Source organism: Nematolebias whitei, chromosome 4 (assembly GCF_014905685.2).
Source record: "Nematolebias whitei isolate Nwh7 chromosome 4, NemWhi1, whole genome shotgun sequence".
Lineage (NCBI taxonomy): Eukaryota > Metazoa > Chordata > Actinopteri > Cyprinodontiformes > Rivulidae > Nematolebias > Nematolebias whitei.
Genome location: NC_056501.1, coordinates 34,254,628 through 34,276,356, shown reverse-complemented (window position 1 = coordinate 34,276,356; position 21,729 = coordinate 34,254,628). Strand labels below are relative to the sequence as shown.

Here is a 21,729-nt window from a genome sequence, read left to right as displayed (position 1 = left end):
GTGAACCGCATTATAGCGAGGGTTCACTGTACCCAGAAAACCTAGGGTAAAAGTGTAGAGACACAAAACTTTCTGTGCTAGGTTATGGCCTCAAGCCGATGACACTCTGAGTTTCATGTCCCTATGGCTCTGTTTAGGGGGGGGGAACTCTGACCCCATTAAAAAAAAGACAAGTACCCATAATTCATAGCGTGAATGGAAGAGGGACAAAAAGCACACAGAACCCAGTCAGGGCATCATACTGATCAGGATCTGTGAGTTTGGTGCTCCAACGACCTTGTTCACCAGATGCCACAGCCACTAACTGTGAAAACTTTCTAAAATTCTTCCAGGATAAAGTGGCCTCAGTCAGACAGGTCACTAGTTCTGTTGCTCCTGACTCCTCTGCTGTCTCTGTAGCTCCAGTCGTGTTTGAACACTTTCAACCAGTGTCCCTTGCCACTCTCACTGATGTTGTTCAACACATGAAGCTCACTAATTGCCCACTGGACGTTCTTCCCTCCAAGTTCTTGAAAGAGGTTTTTAATTCTGTGGGTTTCTGTATTTTAACATTTTTAAACTCCTGCCTTCGTCTAGGAATTGTCCCTGCTGCATTTAAACATGCTCTGGTTAGGCCCCTTCTTAAAAAACCTCACCTAGACCCATCACTTTTATCAAATTTTAGACCTATTTCGCATCTGCCTTTTTTATCTAAAGTCTTAGAAAAAGTTGTTTTTATGCAGTTACAACTTGTTTTAGAAAACCATGGTATCTATGAAACATTTCAGTCTGGATTTAGAACCAGTCATTCTACCGAATCAGCCCAGTTAAAAGTCCATAATGACATTTCCATGTCCATGGATGTCAAGTGTCCCGTTGCTCTGGTGCTGCTGGACCTTACAGCTGCGTTTGATACAGTGGACCACGCTGTCCTGTTGTCTCGTCTCCAACATTACGTTGGAATTTCTGGTACAGCTCTCAAGTGGTTCACTGCTTATTTGACCAACAGAACGTTCTCTGTCATGCTGAATAATCTGTCTTCCTCCACTGCCCCTCTCTCTTGTGGTGTGCCACAGGGTTCTATTCTTGGTCCTGTCCTCTTCACATTGTACATGCTGCCCCTTGGATCAGTGATAGCCAAACATAATTTTTCTTTTCACTGCTATGCTGATGATGTACAAATTTATTTACCAATGAAACCTAAAAACAGTAACCTTCTCACACCTTTCGTTGATTGTATTGCCAACATTAAACAGTGGCTTCATCTTAATTTTTTGTTTTTAAACGAAGGAAAGACAGAATGCATTTTTTTTGGTGATGATGCTCCCTGTAACTTTGGTGCTCTGACATCCAAGTTCAGATCCACAGTTAAAAACTTGGGAGTGACATTTGATAAAGACTTAAAGTTTGACAAACAAATATCCTCTGTAGTCAAGGCCTGTTTTTATCAGTTACGTCTTTTATCCAAAGTTAAGCCTTTTTTAAATCATTCTGACTTGGAAAAGGCCATCCATGCTTTTATAACTTCAAGGCTCGACTACTGCAATTCCCTATATGCAGGAATCTCCCAATCCTCCATTAGACGACTGCAATTGGTCCAAAATGCTGCAGCTCGACTTTTAACCAACACCTCCAGACGTGAGCACATCACGCCTGTTTTATTTTCTTTCCAATGGCTTCCAGTCGATTTTAGAATTAAATTTAAAAATTTATTATTCACTTTTAAAGCTCTCAATGGTCTTGCCCCACTATATTTGTCTAATCTTGTAGCTGTCCGTGAATATAGGAGAACACTGAGATCTTCTAATACATTTCTACTTTTTGTCCCAAAATCCAACTACAAACGATGGGGTGACCGGGCCTTTTTGGTTGTCGCACCCAGACTCTGGAACCAGCTACCTCAGGACTTGTGCACCATCACTGACATGGAGCATTTTAAATCTAAACTTAAAACCTTTTAATTCAGGCAGGCTTTTAATACCTAGTAGGTCTTTGACAATTTTGCTATGTTTTAATTGTAATTGTTTTAGTTTTTAACTGGCTGATTTTTTATTCTTGTTTGTTTTTAATTTCTGTACTGTGCAACACTTTGTGCACCTTTTGGCTGCTGGAAAGGGCTCTATAAATAAAGTTTGATTGATTTGATTGATTGATTGTTCAGGTGGGTAACGAGTACCCTCATTGCCCAGCGGACCACTACCCAGAATTCCTATCTGGAACATGCCAGCTCAAAAAATCCTTGTGGGCTTGATCAGGGCCTCAGGCTGGTGGGACTCTGTGATTTTGGCACTTCTACGACCTTGTTTAGTGACATAACAAAACACTCATATTTGCCTTGTACATCATTACCCACAATTCCACACTGAAACAAGTTAGTGACACCAAACTTTAAAATCCAGTACTTTCCACCAGGCTGAACCTAAGCTGTGAATTTAGATCTTGTAGGTGGTTCCTAAGGTGTCAAAATGTCACATGAGCATTTTGGCGGGAAACTGCAAATTTGAACCAAAAAATATAATAAAAGAATGCAACTGCATCAAAAACTGCGGTTCGAGACTGAAAGCACTCAGAAAGTGTCAAGGATTGGCACATTGTCTCACTGGAGCTTCTGGTTTGAGTTTTGAACTCATTGTTCCACATAAAACACATTTCTAATGATCGCAATGTAACTTCTGACAGCAAGTAACCAGGACCACAAAACTTTCAGAGGATATAACTGGAGACATGCTGATTGCACCTTGTGAGTTTGAACCCTTTGGGAGGTTTCTAAGGGGTCAACAGGCCCTCCAAATGTCAAAAGGTCAGGCCTTTTTGTAAGGATGGTACCATTTGGTGGGCTCTGTTTGTGTCTGTGTTTCCCTTGTGTGTTCCTCTTCAGTTTAATTGGTGTCACCCTTGTCTCGTCACAGCTGTTTGTAATCACGTCTCGTCCTGTCCTTGTATATAAGCCGTCTGTTCAGTCTTGTCCCTCGTTGCGTCGTATTCGTTGGGTATCTAGTGTTCTCCTGCGTCTCCTGAGTTTTCCTGAGCTTCCTGAGTCCCTTCTGAGTTTCCCTCCTGAGTCTTCTAGTTTATGTAAGTGTTGCTGCCACATCAGCTTATTGTTTTGTTACTTTTTTATTCGTCATTAAAGTATTTAGTTTTTTAATCTGCCGAGTTGAGTCCTGTCTGCACTACTGGGTTTTTGTTCCTGTCCACCAAACCCTGACACTTTTTAATTAATACAAGTGATGGATGGTCCATAATTCCTAGAAAATAGGAGCTAGAGACACAAAATTTTCTGGGTTAGAGAGCAGCTCTCAGCTGATGACACCCTGGAAATTTGAAACAGATTGCATTGTCCTAGGGCAAGCTGTAAGGCCCTAAAGTTCAAGGCCTGTCATGTGATTTTGGCTTTTGTGCTTCCTATAGGAGTAACTGAGGAAGATGAGCCTGTACCATTGTAAAGATCTGGTTAATAGAAATCTATCAAGCCCGCTCTCATCTCTGCGAGCTTCCTAGAAGTCGCAGAGCAGCCCAGAGTGTGTGAATGGAGGCCTCACACACAACAGTGCAAATAGACATGGCCTCTGTGCATGATGTCGTGCATGTGCAGGCCTGAAACTCTCCAGGCTCCTTCATATGTTTATGTTTAATGTATCCTGTACATTTTAGGATATTGGCTTATTCCTTAAGGAAGTTAAAGCTTTGAATGTGAAGCTTGCTTTATTTTTCTGTAAGCACTTAGGGAAGAAGGATGTTTCTTGCATACGAGAACATTTTGGGTCACAGCTTCCCGTAACAATGTCCTACAAAGATGATCTTGTACCATTGTAAATACCTGGTTAATAGAAATCCAACAAGCCTTCTCTCATCTCAGTGCATGTTTTCTACAACCCTTAAAATGCCGTAGAGTGTTCTAATCATGGGTTTCCTTAGCCTTAACATGGGGCATTTAAGTGTCTCCCATGTATGCTGTAGTGAATGCACAGACATGAAACTGTGTAGGCCCCTTCATGTATTCAAGCTTAATATACTCTGTAGATTTGAAGCAGTTGAGTTATTCTAGAAGGAAGTTATACCACTTTGAATTTTGTAGCTCTTACTGCGTTTTTCAGACTACAAAGCACACTGAATTACAAGGCGCAATATGAATAAACCGGTCTGTTTTCATATCTAAGGTGATAAGACTCACTGTTGATTTTCAAAAAATTAAAGGATTGTAAATGCTAGGTTTAAGACTACTAGGTTTAACACTTTCCTTTTTGATAAATCGTATAGTTAGGGTTGGTTTCTTATGCCGCTATAGGCTTAAACTCAGGGCTTAATTTGTAAATTGATTGATGCCAGAACAGCGGGTGGGCCGCAGTATGTGTGGGGCTCATTTGGGGGGTGGGGATCTGTGGGTTCTCCCACAGAAAATTTTGAATAACAGAGATACCATTTCCTGGAATCTGGTGTATTTCAACAGGTTGTTAAACATCAATATTTGCCTACAGTTGTAAACACTAGGTTAAATTACTGTTTTGGAGAGCAACAGTAGGTTGTGTGTGAATAGAGCAACTCTGATTCTGTCAGATGTCCTAACCCCCTCCCCTCACATCATGGTTCTGAGCTGAACTCTTCTCTGCTAAATCCAGTCCTGGTTGTTGCTCCTGCTCCATTCTCAAAGTGGCACCTTTTGAAGCACCTGAAGGCTTCTATTCTTGGTTGTTGGACAGTCCATCTATCCATCCATTTATTTTATCAAAGTAAATTGGACTGTCTTTGACATTTTGATCACTGTTTTTATTTTGACAAATAAGTGCCGTTGTTTTAAAACGTGATGTAATGTGAATAACATATCAAACATTTCTCGTGTTGTATTTTTTATTTATTTTACAGTAAGCTTTTAAATTTTTTTTATGTCTGAAATATATGCAGGAGTTCAGACACCAGTAGTTGTGCAGGTGCTGTATAGAGCTGTCTGGAGATGCTGCACGTAACGTGCACTGTCTGCAGGGCGCGACGCAGAATGTGTTGGTTGAAGACACTTAAATCCTTGTGGGACATGCTACAAGGGGTGTTTTTCAGTGCACAACACTGCTGAGGAGGGACAATGAGAGGAAGAATAGAGAAGGATTCTACGTAGCACCTCTGTGTATCTGTGTATAAATGTGACCATCCTGTCACTCCGTCCTCACACCCCCTGCCTCCTCTCCTGCTCTCCTCCCAGCCTGGAGCTGAGTGAAATGGGTGGAGTGTCGGCTTCACCCAGCACCAGCCTGGGCAGGAGCGTGTGAGCGAGCCCGGTGTGCTGTGGCTGGAACATCCACTTCACAGACTGGATAACATTTTCTCTCGTATTTTTAATTAATAATCAAAATAAAAATTACTTTTAGGGGCAGAGATTTGAGTTGCCAAAGTCGATCAAACAGTTACTGGAACATAGCATATTGCAATAATGTGGGAAGTGTTTATAAAGCCTTAATGTAGATATATAAATACTAAAATAAACTACTACTTACTACAACGACTACTACTTGTTCTACTATCTCTACTTTGTGTTTTTTTCACTTATTGTGTGTGTGTGAGAGTGTGTGGGGATCTGGGAATGGAACCTCCACAATATACAAGGGACTATTGTATATGAATAAAATGAATTGTATTGAAGTGAACTAGGCAGAAAAATCAAACTTTAGAATTGCATTCTTGGAGTCAGGTCGCACTTATACCCTGTGAGCTTGGTACAGACTGGTGCATTATAAGGGGGATCAAAGGAGCCTTCAAATGTGCTGTGGGACTTTGTTGCTGGTGATAGGAAGTAGCTAAAGCTACAAAATTTGAACTGGGGTATGTTGGAAGCACATCTAACACATATCCAGTGTGAAATGTGATGGAAAAGCATGTGAAAATGTTGGAGTTACAATTGGTCCTTTTCAACATTGTACGCAGAGAGTCCTTGGACTCTGGGTGGCAGCTGCAGAGTGTGATTTCCTGTCCGGAGTGACACAAATTTCCCTTTGTTGGATAGGAGTAGGACCCTCATGGAGCCAAATAGTGCCTCGAGATGTGTCCTGTGCTTATTTTTTCACAATATTGCACATCCAACTGGCTTTTGAGTGTGCTTTGAATAGCCACAAGCATTTTATTCGTTTTTTTGGTGTCCTTAGGGTCAAAAGTCATTAGGTAGCACCTTGGGTCTTGTATTATTACAAAAACCAGGGTATGACAAGAAATAACTTTGGACATGGAACACCCAGACACATTAACATTTAATGTGACATAGTTTGGTGGAAATGGTGGAATCCCAGTGAATGTGAAGGTTCTAGGTGCTTGCTAAGGGCTTAAAGGGTCATCTGAATATTTTTGTGTGAATGTTTGTGTTATTCCTGTTTCTGCGAGGATCACTTACAAAATTTATCTGCTCACCTTCCAATGCTTATACGGTAATGCACCATCTTATTTAAAAGAACTTCTCACCCCTCATTGTCCTTCACACACTCTGCTCTTCCAACACTCATCTTCTTCTCACTCCCAGGTCTCGATCCTGCACAACAGGAGACCAGGCTTTCTCCTGCGCTGCCCCTCGGCTGTTGAACGCCCTGCCTTCATATCTGAGGGCTCCACAGACCATGACATGTTTTAAAAAGGGTCTTAAAACCTTTCTTTTTACCCAGTTTTTTAATTCATTTTACTGTACTTTTTTTTAAATTCACCCATAGTTCCTTTTTGATTATTTCATCAGCATTTTGTGCATTTTAAGTTTTTTTTTTATGTGTTCATTCTGAGGCGTTATCCTCCTGGTTGTTTTGCTCTCGGTTGCTTTTATGGTTGCTTTTATCCTGCTGCTATCTGATGTTCACTTTTTGTGACACTTTGAGATTCACTGTGAATGTGAAGTGCATTATAAATAAAAGTTATTATTATTATTATTTATTACAAAATCCACTGTATAAACAGTCATATTAATTAACATGAAACACCCAGACACACCAAAAAAATAACAATATAATTTATATTTGATTATATTTTGAATACATTGTATCAAGTGAAGACCTACCACATGGGCTGTCATGCAACTAGGAAGCTGAAATTCACCAAGCAACTTCATCTATAGGAGCTTAAAAGACCTTGTAAATTTCAAGCATTTACCTTATTGTAGCGGGACGTTGTTAGTTTTTTTTTTATTTGAAGGTCAATTTTTATTTTTTTAGCTGCCTAAAATGTATTGCATACACACCAAATTGTAATCAAAATTCCAACAAGAAAAAAGGCTGATGATTTCCTGTATGTTTCACAAAGATTTGTTCAGTGGTTCAAGTGATAATTTTTAAAAGGTACAAAGATTTATTTGGCTTAAGCTGAACATTTAGGACTGACGTGCACCAAACTTTTACCTGTTCTAGAAGCAAATGATATGATGATTTCCTGAAACCCATGTTGTTCATTTGAACTGAAACTAATTGAGCCCCATAGGCAGAGTCCCATTCACCAGACACTTGCTGATGACCCCCTCTCCCAGGCCTGGCTCCAGAGTGGGATCCCAGTAATCCACATTCAGCAATCTCCTTGATTTTGTCTGTCCAAACAATTTTTTTTTTACCACAGTTGTTGATCATTTGAACAAATAAATTATTTGGATGTTTGCTAAGAAATAAATTAGCATTGGTAGCAATACAATGGCACAACTGGTAAGGCTGCTACCTCTCAGTGAGCAGGCTACCCTAGTTTAAATCCTCATCCAGGGGCCTTTCTGGGTGGAGTTTGCATGTTCACTCCATGCATGTGTGGGTTTTATCTGGGTACTCCGGTTTCTTCCCACAGACTAAAAACACGTATGTTATGCTAATTGGTAACAATTATTATCCCTGTTAGTGAGTGAGTGAATGGTTGTTTGTCTTGTTTGTCTCTATGTGGCCCTATGATGGGCTTGTGACCTGTCCAGGGTGTATCCCGCCTCTTGCACAGAGATTGCTGTTTATAGGCACCAGCAACCCCACGACCCATAATGGAAGACGCGAGTAAAAGATAATGGATGGATAAAATAAATTGCCAGTGGTGTCCTGAAGTAGGTCAGCTATTGTTAGACTGACTGACTGTGGGCTGGAGAGGAAGTCAGAGGCATTGATGCTATGAATATATCAGATGGTCTGTACACAATCAGTGTTGGATTTGGACTTGTGCAATTATTTATAGATTAAAACCCTTGTGAATAAATTTACTAGCTAAATAAAAGAAATAATTAACTTTAAAAATATATACTATGATGAAGTCCAAATGCCAATGGTCAATATATTCATTCAATTGTCTAACTCTGTTCTGCTATTTTTCTCATGAAATAAATTTGACAGCTTAAATTTATCAAAATGTAGTGGGACATAAGTGATAATGTACTGTGCATCACCACTGTCATATTTTTTATTTGTATTTCTTGTTAGTTTCTTTTACTGTGTTGTAGTCCAGGTTCTCAAATGGTAAACCTAATAATGAGGTTACCTTGGTAATTAAGGCACAATTTTGTGAGAAAAGGGACTAGATGAATAAGCAAGATAAGAAACTATCCCATGACATTCCTTTAATTTAGACCATACACAATATTCCACTGGACATATATCTTTTTTGTTTGAATGTAATTTAATTTAATTGGCTTTTTTGTGGTGCTATATAAAATTTTATCAAGGTCAAGTTGTCTTTTTTGTCATTTTTTGTCATTCATTTATGGTTTTGTTATTGTTTTAAACATTTTCTTTTAGATATTTAATACATAGACAACAGCTGATTTTTCATTGTACTCATAAAGAATTAAAGCAACTATAAATCACCTGTAAAATTTGTATTTGGAATAAATTAGTAATTGGATATTCTAATGTTAATGACATACAGCAAATGCATATTGATCAATTCAAGGAGTTCAGTTAATTTACTTTTTGTAGCATAATTACTTAAATGCACATTGCTATACAGACCATGATAGGTGGAGATATGGAAATAGGAATATATTTTAATAAACTGTAAGCAAACAAGTCCAAAAAGTTAATGTAAATCACTAGAGTATTTAGTATACAATGCTTTTGACATGTTAAAATAGTATTTGAAAATATAGTGCTGCTAATTTGCTGACACTAAGATTATAACTTTCAAAAGACAATATTTTTTATCAGTTTTTTAGAACAGTTTTCATTTTTGCTTAATCCATGCGCCCATTCATTTGTTTAAATTTTTTACATCAGGCAAAACATGGGCTACTATGTGGTCCTACTTATAGTTTAAGTTTCTATTTTATGATTCTTTATCATCAGGCATTACATAGGCCACCTATGAAGTTTAATGCAGTTCTACACACTCCCACTAGGGACAACATTGAGGTATACACAGATTTTGTGGGGAGGCGAGGGGCGAAACCATACACATACACAAAAAAACCTATTTTAGTGACTTTTTGGGACGTTTGAGATTTTTGGATTAAAATACATTTTGGAGCGTGCTGAATGCGATTATAAGGTTCTCTAATTGGGGACCGTGGTTTTGGTCCCCACTTGCCAAGGTGTCCCCAAATGACTGGTGTGTAAACGTGTTCACGACCCCAAATATAACATAAGCAAACGCACACACACACACACACACACACACACACACACACAGAGGCTTACTTCTCCTCACAGGTGGGCGAACGTAGTCCTTGACCAAAACAATGTGAGTGGATGAACACCGGGAGCTCAACCATAGCTGCAAATGTGTGGGATGAGGAAAAAAAAAGATTTGCTCAAGTTAAAAAAATAATAAAATAAAAATAGCAACAAAGCAGCTATTTCAGAGTTAGAAAGGACAGAATAGTTAAAGTTTACTCACTGCTGACCGGCAAAACTGTGTACACTGAAAACTGCTGGGCTAAAAACAACTTAACCCATAACCCAGCACTGGGTCAAATGTGACCTGAGCAAACACTGGATACTTTGAACTCAGTTGTTTGGGGGTTCTACAGTATATGAATACTTAGAATCAGAATCAACGTTATTGACATTGCACTGAAGCACAATGAAATTACATTTCAGTACAGCCCATGCGAAAACATAAACAAACAAACATGGTGAGACGGAGGTGACTGAGACCGCCGGCCTCGAGAGGCACAGCCTTTTTTTTCAGATAAAGGAAAAGAAACATGAGGAGGAGTGGAGGTGTTAAAAGAATCAAATCTTGCACTGTGCGTGAAAGTTGCAAAAAAAATGACCTCAGCACACGAAACAGCAACATACTGATGACATCATAATACATTTATGCATGAGGAGGCTGATGAGGGCAGTGAGTTTTCCGTGGACTTTGGCAGTTGCATAGTCCTGATAAAGATGACACAGTGTCTATCAGCCGGTTCAGCTCTGACACACAGATGTCCTCGGGAGGAGAGCAATGGGGGTGGGGGGGGGGGGGGGCGTGGGGACAGAGTGGAGCTTCTCATTCACATAAACAACCAGGAGCAGTTTGAGATAGCTGGCCAATTCAAAGTCGAGTGGAGAAGCCAAATTCAGATAGCACAATTATTTTGGGTCAGGCAGCCTCTACTTACCGGTAAGAATAACAGTTACGCTGTTGTGCAAAATATCTGCACATAAAATAACGAGAGCATAATTCAAAGCACATTAATGTACTTTATTTACAGTAGAGCTATGATTTCTAGCCCAAGCCCAGGCACGGCCCGACCCGACCCAAAATTTGGGCCAGGTTGGGCAAAAATTACGTATGTGCTGAATGGTCAGGCCGGGCTTTTGATGTGGTTTTACAAATAATACAGCACAAAGAAAACTAAATAATAACGTCCAGTTAAGCTCAGATGGATCATCTGATCATCGACCGCGTGCATCTTCACACCCTGCTGTCATCTGTGGTGAAGGAAGTAGCTGCATATGAAGCTACAAAAGCCGAAGTGAACAGAGCATTCAATTAAAATAGCCTTGTTCCATTTTTCCAAATAATTTTGCTCTAAAAATATTTTTGTTCATCTGTATAATGGCCTGTTTTTAGAGTTTATTATTTTAGGCTATTCATTTTGTATGTTAATATCCATTTGGTGAAACAAGAAATCTTATATCTTCGTTTCATTGAAAGACGTTTTTAAAATATTGTCAAACTAATTTGCTGACAAAAGCAGTCAAAGCCTAATTAAGAATTATTATTATTATTATTATTGTTTTCTTTTCTTCGGGTTCAGGCCTATAATTACAGTTAATTTATCGGGTCCAATCGGGTGAGGAAAAAATGATTATGTGCTGGGGCCAGATCGGATTTTTTTGGCCCAAATGCAACTCTAATTTATAAGGGTTTCCAAGGTAAATAAATATGATTTGAAGAACTCTTTAAACAAACCTAATAAAACAATAATGATCAAAATCTGAAAGGAAAAGAGTGAACAGCTTAAAAACATTATCATAAATACCCCCCCCCCCAAAAAAAATAAAAAAAAATTAAGAAACAAACTTATTCTCTTACTCAAAACTAATACATTTTTGTGACAGCTTTAAAATCAATCTTTGTAAATAATTAAAAAATTTAAAAACGTCCACCAGATGTATTATATTAATGCTTTCATTTTTTTGAGACAATTTCCTGTTAGTTCCTTAAAAAAAAACAAAAAAAAAAATTATTTTGTTGAGACCACTTAGCTGGATGTCATCTTCTTTTTTTACATGTTTGCTGTATTGACGCTATTTTCTGACGTACCTGTATACAGGAGTTTAGAGTTGTGGACATCTAAAAATGGAAAGACCAAATCAGGAGTTGGGTAGAGGGAGAGGCACGACCAACTGTGTTTGAACGTGCTTGGATCCGCCCACCCCACACGTTTGGACTGGTTCTGTGTGACGGATGTCACAGACAGAAAGGTCATTTTCAACTGTTGCTTTGTTTACGTACATTAGTTTACCATGAAACAGCATCTGATCAACAGCTCGTGGACTCTGAGTAATCTCAGCAAGCTGAAAAAAGTCTTGTGATAGACCGAAACATAGTGACCAGCTTTTGTTTACGGGTACTGATTTTTGTAAATAATTATTTTTCTGAAATTTGTTTCTTAAAATGCAAGTTGGCAATAATTTTGTTTGACTTTTAAACAGTTTAAGCCACAACAGTTTCATACCAGTCCTTGGTAGCTTTTAAATGATTTTCGAGTTTTAAACTCCTTTAAAAAAAAACACCCAAAAATAGGCAGAGCAGAAAAAAGCCCTTGCGCTCGGAGCTGGACATAGACGGATGGACGAGGGTCTCCTACAGGTGTGGATGCAGAGGAAACCACACCCACAGGAGTCCTGACTGCGAATCGCAGAGCTGGCAGCCACACTTTAGATTTCGACCAGAACCACAGCGGACCTATGCATCCGTGACCGGGAACGGACCGCAGCACAACAAGATGGAACAAAACTGGGGCTGACAAAACAGCTGCAGCAGAGTGAGGTTTGTATTGGATGAAGGCCACAGGGGGCCACGGGCAGTCTCTACTACAACGACCACAGTAACCAAAACTACAACGTAGCAATTATCGAAGCAAGCAGTACTAGAACCACACCAAAAAGTTATAGTATGTACAACCAAACAGACAACGTCCACATCCACTAAAGTCAGAACATTACACAGACTAATTAAAGCAGTGTATCACTTAAAAGTCATGACTGTGGGTGTTCCCCTGGGCTACAAAGGCTCCAACATCATTTGGCAACTGTAATCAAGCCAGCAAACTCCAACGAAAAACAATGAACTTCATAGACAGTAATGCAAGAAACTGGGCCCACACCACAGTAATGATCCTAAAAGAACATATTGAGACAGTCATTAATGAAGAAAAAACAGTCTGTCCCTATACTTGCATTAAAACATCTTGGTTCCTCTTGAGGTGGTAACTTAATGGGCCAAAATGAACTTGGGCAGGCGTTTGATGCTGAAGACGTTGGACCAAGTGCAGGAGATCTTGATGGCCAGACCCCCTAAAGCTCAACGACCACCCCCACATCCCCACAACAAAGGAGCTTGCAAGGAGGACAAACTCCTCCCTCATCCCTTCCCACTTTTTCAACATACTCCTCAGAATCATCACCACCTCTGGGAGAACATCTCCACCACAGCAGTCTAAACCCCCCAGCCTCACAGGTGTGTACAGCCAAACACACACCTCACCTGACAACACCCAGCCTCAGCCCAAAGCCATAGCACAAACCCATTCTGAGGCGGACACGATGACCGACCCACAGGGAGGAGACTGGTCACCTCTAAAGTATGAAACCACAAAGGAGGAGGTCATCACCCTGCCACCCTTTCAGGAGCTGCCCCACACATCAACAAAATATCAACAACTACAGGAAGAGCCATGGGTGACACGCACCCACACCCTGCTACCATTCTACACCCCCCAGCACATCACTTGCGAAAGGGATTACGAACTGGAAGAGGGGATAATCACCGAGTTCACCCCAGAAGAGCTGAAACTGACGAGGCGAGATCAAGAGGGAAACAGACTCTCCCTAACAACACAACTGGAGATGACAGAGAACCACTCCTACCCCAGTCCAACACAGACTGCGATCCAACAGCCAGACCAGGCTCACAGTGACTCCAGCTTTAGTGGCACCATCTGCTGCCACTGTGGCTGCTGGACCTGGTCAATCAACAGCATCAACACAGTGTACGAATGTAAAATAGATGTCCCCATGGTTTCAACGGGAGAGGGACAGTAATGTTGTGATCCTGTCCAAGTCCTTTAAACTGACAAACTCACAGTTCTCCCTCCTTCATAGAGGTCTAAATTTTGTCTACATCAAAGGGAGTAATAAAAACTAGAGATGCACTGATCCACATTTTTTTACTTCCGATCCGAACCCGATACCTAAATCTAAATATCACCCGATACTGATCCAGTTCTGATATCATGATCATCACTGATTTTATATGAGGCTGTAATAATCTCCTCTCAAGTACAATTTGTACAAATATATGCATGCATGTCCAAAAAGGAAACGAAATTTTATTACTGTTGGATACGTTTTAAAGTTAAAATTAAATTCTGCTAACACAAAACATGAGCATGCATCAGGACAAAACATGTTTCTTTTTATTCCTAGCTTTAAAGTGGATATTAAAGTGATTAATTTAAGTGATTGTTTAAAATTATTTTATATTTTTTTTAAATAAGGGTATAAGATATAATAATTTTTTTCTTCTTTCTGCACTCTTTTCATTCAATGTTTTCTTTTTGATGAATTTGTTTTGTTTCTTTTAAATGAATGAATAAATGAATTAAATTAAAAAAAAGTTAAATGGCTTTAAACATCTGCTAAGTTCATGGCATAAACCAACAGACATGTTCCTGTTTTTAGTATTTTACATCACTTTAAAATGTAGCTGTTTTTGTTTCTTTATATATCAGAGTCAGAGTCAGAGTTTCTTTATCGTCATTCGCACCTCATGTGGTACATGTGGTGGAGCGAAATTATGTACACGGGGTCCCAGTTACATCCAACAATAAAATGTCTAAGAAAAACAGTAATAACATCTAAGATATGAACTAAGAAAAACATCAACTAAATATACACTAAGCACTCATAACATAAAACATTGAACATCAGCACAAACATGAACATGAGTCTGTGAGCAGATGTGCACGCATGAACACATCAACATTGAAACAGATCAGCAGCAACATGAAATATCTGGGTTCATATATATATATATATATATATATATATATATATATATATATATACATATATAATTTTCTTGTCATTTTCAAATCATAAGTTTTTTTTTATGATTGTCTACTGTTGTACTGATAAATATCTCCTGGAGGGTAAACTATATCTTGGCTCCAAGTATCAAACTGAAATCATTTGTTTTCTACAACTGATAGTGGTTGGTCATTAATTACGATTAAGTTTAGCAACTTCTCTGTAAACATTCAAGCTCTGGGGCTTCAGCGATGTCTTCTTCTTGTTCATTCCGAAGCAAGCAGTCTGATTTCGGTCAGCCGTGCTCAGTCTGCCCCTGCTCAGAGACGGGCAGAGTTAGCGGAGCGGATTGGGCACGGCTGGCCGGGGTCGAGTCGCCTGTTGCGGGTTGAGCAAGAGTAGCGCCCTGCTGAAGCGTCGGAGCTCGAATGTCCAACATAAAACTAACTTTACCGCGGTTTAATGTGGTGCTATGGCTCTGCAAACATTGCACGTTGTTGTCATTTGTGGTGTTTCTAGTGTAAAATACTTCCACACAGCGGACATGTTGAGATGAAAAGTTGGTTAGCTGTTAGCCACAGTGCTGCTCACTCAGTCCTCACGTTGTAGCTGACTGCAAACTATGAAATGGATTTCCTGAATGTGAGGCCGGTCTTATTACTCTGGGTTCATGAGACACGCCACCGTTCAGGAAATCCATTCCATAGTTTGAAGCCAACATGCATCATGGATCGGAAATCTCTGCAGGTTGGATCGGAAAATGGATTGGTCACATTGTCACTGATACCCGATCCAGAAGTTTTTCCTGTATCTGTACCAATATTGAGATTGGATCAGTGCATCTCTAATACAAACATTACAATCCAAAGCAGATTTGACTTGCAGCAATAATATAGGAGACCCAAACTAGTGGTTCATCATAAAAATGACAGCAAGACTGGGGCTCCCCGATGCACTCTGAAATCAGACTGGTCCCCTGCACTGAGCAATCACCTACTTGATCTGTTGCCCCAGGTCTCAAATTTAATCAATAATGACTCAAAATACATGGAACAATATTTTGGCTGGCCTTGAAGGCCATCTTATCTGAATTCGCCTGGAGAACATGTGATCTGACGCTCACCACCCACTCCCTGAGGAATTCCCAACTGATAACCAGATGAAACCAGCTGAATAAACTTTGTGTCATCATTTCAGGACTCTTGGATTCTCATAGACATTATTCTTGGCCATTCCTCGACATCCCTCGAGAATGTTTATGGATCTCACCGGAGGACATTGATTGATTATTTCATCCTTATTAGAACTCTTACAGTGACCCCGAGAGCATCTATGAACATTGCTGACCACTCTCGTCTCCCCATCTGCAGATTGTATACATAAATATGTGCTTGTTTGTGCGAGGTGTTTTTTTAATATTAGATGGGTTTTTTTCCTCAGGCAGGATAAAAAAAGTCTGATAGGAATTTTTTTCGCCTCCAACTCCTACATGTGTCCAGTTTACCACTGTTTTTGTCTGTCCAAACAGGTCTCACTTGTAAATGAGTCTTTGTGGCTCAATGTGATTTATCTGTTTAAATAAAGGTTGAATGAATGAAAACAAAACATCTGTAGAACTAAGCTCAAGTTGAATTGAGAGGAAATTCTATCCCTCATAAAAATGACACAAAACAAAAACACAATCAAAGCAGCAGACAAGGGAAGTTCAGTCATTATAATGGTTACAATAAGAACAATTAGAATTGTGTTGCCAAGGCGACATAATTCATGTACAGTCCATCACTGCACTTGCTCCCCTGCACAAACCCTATCCCCACACCCAGGCCTCCATCTATGCCCTAACCCCATGAACCTAAACCTCACCCAGACTGCTACACCTAACCCAGAGCCCTGACCCTAAACTTAACCCGGGAACATCCGTCCATCCATCCGTCCATCATCTTCTGCTTCTTCCGAAATCAGGTCATGGGGGCAGCAGCTTGAGCAGGGAGGCCCAGACATCTCTTTCCACAGCCACCTCTTCCAGCTTTTCTGGGAGGACTCCAAGGCGTTCCCAGTCCAACCGAGAAACATAGTCTCTCCAGCGTCCTGGGTCTTCCCCGGGGTCGTCTCCCAGTCGGACATGCCCAAAGCACCTCCCTGGGGAGGCACCATGGGAGCATCCTTACCTTTGTCTTTAAACCAAACTGTTAGAAGTTTAATCTTACTTGAGGTCCAGTCTGGTCTACTCTGACTCATAACCTGGCTCCATAACCCCACCCTTTGACTCTAAACTTAACCCCGGATGCTAAGCCTTAACTCAGACCCTGACAGGAACCCTGAGCCCATCGCCTACATAAAACTCTCCCTACTCGAAGCCCCCAGTGGGGTTCTGGGTTACGCTTAGGGTATGGGTTTGGTTTAGGGTCAGGGTGTTCGATTTGGTCAACGAGGTCCTGTGTTAAATTTGGGGTCAGAAGGTTATAGGTCATTGGTCACCATCTCCAAAAAAAAAACAGGAAATTAAATCACATCAGTGATTCTTTATCTTTGATTTAGGCCTATGTATGTGTTAGTATCCATGTTCTGGATCCAGACCCTCTCTGCTCTCCTCTGAGCCACAGATCATGTAGGATTGGCCTGCAGTACTGTGGCACTAACTGTATTCCACCCGTGCAGTAATGTGGCACTAACTGTATTCCACCTGTGTAAAATGAAATGCTGGACCAAAGGAGTGTGTGTCTTTTTTTCCTCTGAATGCTGTATCTGTGTGAATCTGGTCAATATGGTATTTCTTGCCCGTCTCACCAATGTACTGTGAGCCGCATAACTCGCATGTGATCAGATACTCACAGTTTGTGGATTTGGGGTTGCCTGTATTTTATGTACCAAAGACCTTTTAGCTAAATTTGTTATGTACCCATTGTATTTGGTGAAAATATTCCTGGACACCTCTGATCTTCAGGGCAGTTCTTTTTTCTTCTGGAGGCCACAATAATATTGTAATTTTTTAACTTTTGTCTTTCTTCCTGAAATTTCTCAATGTTGTATTTTACATTTTTGACTAATTGTACTGCAGAGGTAGAATAGTTTGTCACAAAGGGTAATAGAGGGGTCACAACAGTAGGTCTGGTTTGCTGTAATATTTTCAGACACTTTCTCAGGAAAGACCTTGAGTGCCCTCTTGTGGACAAAGATGAAAACAGCACTTTGGTAGCAGTTTCAAAGTCAGATTGTTGTGTACAAATTCTGTGGAATCTCAACAGTTGTGATTTAATTATTCCAGCATATGTATTTTGGATGGTGGCTGGCTTTATGTAATAATGTGTGTGTGTGTGTTGGTTTTCTTTAAAAAAGACTTTAACATCCAGTCTGCGGCATGTTTTTAATTGGATTATTAACCTGGATTATTGAGCATGCATCAGGACAAAAAATCAATTGTGTGATTTTTAATGTCTTCAGTTTTATGGAGGGATTATGCGTGTTCAGTTTATCCAAGAAGTTCTCAAAGTATCTCTCTCTGAGTGGGCCCAGACTCCCCAGATGTAATCTAAATAACTGTAATAATGCAGATGTTTCTTTTGACACTGTTACAATGCTGAGGCTTCCCATTCTGCCATAAATATACTGTGAATTCATGCTCATCTGCTCACACGGACTCATGTTCGTGCTGCTGTTGGACATAGTGTTTTTATGCTACTAGTGCTTAGTGTATATTTAGTTGATGTCTCTCTTAGTTCATAGCTTAGATTTTATTACTGTTTTTCTTTTAACTTTTATTGTTGGATGTGACTGGGATCCTGTGTACATATTTTCGTTCCACCACATGTACCACATGGGATGTGAATGACAAATAAAGCACCTTAAATCCTTGTATTTGCATAGGCAGAGACAAACTTTTTGCCCATGGCTGTGTATTTGGTTTGTAAAAACAACTCGTCATTAAACTCAAAATCATTTTTGGTGAGATTTATCTCCAGCAGCTGAAACAGCTCCTCATCAGATTTCTTTGTATCAGGATGTTTCTGGAACATTTGTTTTATTGCTTCCAATCCCTCTCTTGTATCAGTATTAGTAAATAAGCTGCCTACATCCATAGTGAAAAGGAGAGGAGCTTCTGGTAAGTCAAGTTGTTTGTTCTTTAATTGATCAAGTCATATGTGTTTGGTTTTTTTTTCTGCATTCGCTCTCGTGCAAGGCGGATTCCTCCTCTCCCTCTCCTGTTCTCCTCCTGTTTTTCTGCTCTCTGTCTGTGTATCAGAGCTCTTGTTACACATCTTCCAAAACTAAAACTGCGTTATGGATCTGGTCAACTGGACTTTCAACGCAATCAACAAAATATTTTCAACAAAGTGATAGGCTCCTTGAGAGCCTTCATGCCCCGCTGAGACGCATGCGGCAGGATACGTCAGGGATGGGAGCTGATGTGTCTTTCCATTCTGTCTCAGGAGGATGCCGAAGACCTATTGGATTTATGATAGCAGGGTTTCTGCTGTCTGGCATCGGTGGATTCCTGTGTTATCAGCTATTAAGGAAGACGGCGGCAGCATTTTCGGCAGTGGCAAAACTGCCAAGTCTGTGTGAAGGTGTGGTTTGTGCTTCGAGTACTCAAGATCAGCTGATTTACGAGATAAACCATAAGATGGAAGCTATTTGTGAGAATCCCAGGCCTCCTGCGGCTTCTGGGACTTGTCAGCATGTTGGAGACGACCTTGGAGGAGCCTCGTAGGCATGCACCAGTGGAATGCCCACCAATCTGGCCATTTTGGATCTTGAAAGAACAGCAGGACTCAAGGCTGACAAGAAAAAAAAAAGGTCTGCATGAAAAAAAAGCAACAATTGTGGCTTATCTGAATCTGACTCCCCCAGTTGCCTCGAAAACAGGCTAACTTATCAAAGTTCTCCTGGGCTATGTGTAAACTAAGGAAAAGTTTTGTTTTGAAAAAGTAAGAAGTTAAATGAGTACAATTCTGTTTTGAAAGATTGTTTAATAAATATTAGTTGTAACGGAACAGGTAATTCAGAGTAAGAGGTCAAATGTTATGAAAATGTCTCCAAAAGGTTAAAGATGAAGTTCAGTTAAAATAGATTGTTCTGATAAGCAGTTGTATATGTTAAAGGTGCTGTACTGTTGTGAGAATTGTGTTTATGTTAATATACATTCTACATACTGTAGGTGAAGGAAACGCAGTGTCCGTGTCATTCCTCACTTTTCTTCCCCTTTTTAAGGGTTCTGTATTTGGAGGCACCACTGGGATCAGTGATTGTGAGACTGGGATCCTACTTCAATGGAGCACACCCCACATCAACCATCCCGTCATCATAACCCAGGTGGTAGAGAGTGCAGCTACAAACAAGGTGACGCCTACCCCAAAGGATTGTGTATTCTGAGGTGCAGAAAAGCCACTAGGAAACATCAGTTCTGCGGTAACTGGCAAAACACTATTCTTCAACACACTTTGCCACCCCCCCCCCCCCCCAAAAATGGATTCAGAAGTCAACAATCTACAGTTTGAGATTAAAGGAGCCCTTTTTCAACTTACCAGTGACCAGCTGAGGCAAATATGTGATTTCCTTGCAATTTCAGAAACAAACTATGAAAATATCTCAGGCAAAACTCGTAATGCTCTTGTTACACTAATCAGCGAGCATATTGACGTGATGAACTAAGGCAACTTGAAGATGAAGGAATGTCAGCATTGCTGAATTTAATGGACATGATAAAAGCAGTGCAGGGAGTTATCAAGACCAGTACATCACGAAAAGAAAAATGAGGAACGACATGGACACTGCGTTTCCATCACCTACTGTATGTAGAATGGAGAAACTGGCCGTGTGCGCCCCCTCCTGGACATCCTGGGCATTACCCATGATCCTAAGCAGCTGATCACAGAGCAATATATGCAGTATATAGTTCTACCCATTACACATTTAATTTTTATGATTTGGACAGATTCACAACATTACTGTCCCCCACCTATTGAAACAGGCTTATGGGGACATGTTTTTTATATTCTTACGCTGTGTTGATGCTGTTGATGAACCAGGTCCAGCAGTTGCAGTGCAGCAGTCTCCCCCTTGCTATTGCCTCCTTGGTTTCATCTCTTCTGGGAAGACCTCGGCGGTTGTCCCCTCTTTATCAGTCCCTTTTGAGGGTAATGCATCAGGGTGTTGTGTAGCATGGTAGGAGGGTGTAGTTGTGGGTCACTTGTGGGTCCCATTGCTCTTTCTGCTGTTGATCTTTTGTTGAAGTGTGAGGACGGACCACTGCTCACTGGTCACGTGTGTGGGAACTATGTACAAAATATACCCCCACACACACTCCCCACAACAGAGAAGCCTGAAATGAGGACAAGCTCCTCCCTTATCTACCTGGATGACTGAGTTTACAAATCTTTGTCTTTTAATTTGTTTATTACAATAAATCATGTACCGACACCAGTCTTAGAGAATGCTTTTTCACTCAGCCTGGAGGAGTGGTTTGTATGACAAAAATGTAATCCAGTTTTATAGCTCTTGCTCATGTGATTTAAAACAAGGAAATGGGTCAGGAAAAAAAGACACTGTTTGGAGCTGATTGTTCATGTCCTCCTGTTCTATTTAGATTGAAATGAAGACCTACTTAGCCAAGACCTATTATGAGATGTATTGCTGGATGTTGCTAAACAGGAGATGCATCATCCATCATTATTTCATAAGAACAGTATTTTTCCAATGTGAAGACAGATACATACATTATCTTTTACCCGCTTCTTCCTTTTTGGGTCACGGGGGTCACTGGTGCCCATGTCCAGCTATCACTGTGCCAGAGGCAGTGGACACCCATGACAGGTCTCCAGTCTATCACAGGGACAAATGGAAACAAACAAGACAACCATTCACTCTCTCACTCACACCTAGGGACAATTTTAGAGTTACCAATCAGCCTAACATGCATGTTTTTGGTCTGTGGGAGGAAACCGGAGCACCCGGAGAAAACCCATGCATGCACAGAGAGAACATGCAAACTCCACCCAGAAAGACCCCTGGACCGGGATTTGAACCAAGGACCTGCTCACTGAGAGGCAGCAACTCTACCAGTTGCATATATATATATATATATATATAT

The 21,729-nt window shown here is 40.4% G+C and overlaps 1 pseudogene; it reads left to right on the top strand.

The window, feature by feature from the left end:
- The first annotated feature begins 13,157 nt into the window (after positions 1–13,157).
- Positions 13,158–21,729, top strand: part of LOC119408290 — a 38,179-nt pseudogene continuing 29,607 nt past the window's right edge.